This window comes from Sphaerodactylus townsendi, linkage group LG14 (assembly GCF_021028975.2).
Source record: "Sphaerodactylus townsendi isolate TG3544 linkage group LG14, MPM_Stown_v2.3, whole genome shotgun sequence".
NCBI lineage: Eukaryota > Metazoa > Chordata > Lepidosauria > Squamata > Sphaerodactylidae > Sphaerodactylus > Sphaerodactylus townsendi.
Genome location: NC_059438.1, coordinates 25,518,272 through 25,518,503, shown reverse-complemented (window position 1 = coordinate 25,518,503; position 232 = coordinate 25,518,272).

The following is a 232-nucleotide window of genomic DNA, read 5'->3' as shown; positions in this document are numbered from 1 at the left end:
TGGTCCCCCCCTTTTTTTTTCTCTGTGGGCCGGAATGTCCACCACAGCGAGGGGTGGGTCCCCCCCCCCCACCCCCCCCCTCCCCCCCACCCCCCCTCCCCCCCACCCCCCACCCCCCCCGCGCCGTTCCCGCCCCCCCCCCCCCCCCCCCCCCCAAAAAAAATTTTTCCCCCCCCCCCCAGGGGGGGGGGGGGGGGGGGGGGGGGGGGGGGGGGGGGGGGAGGCTCAGGAA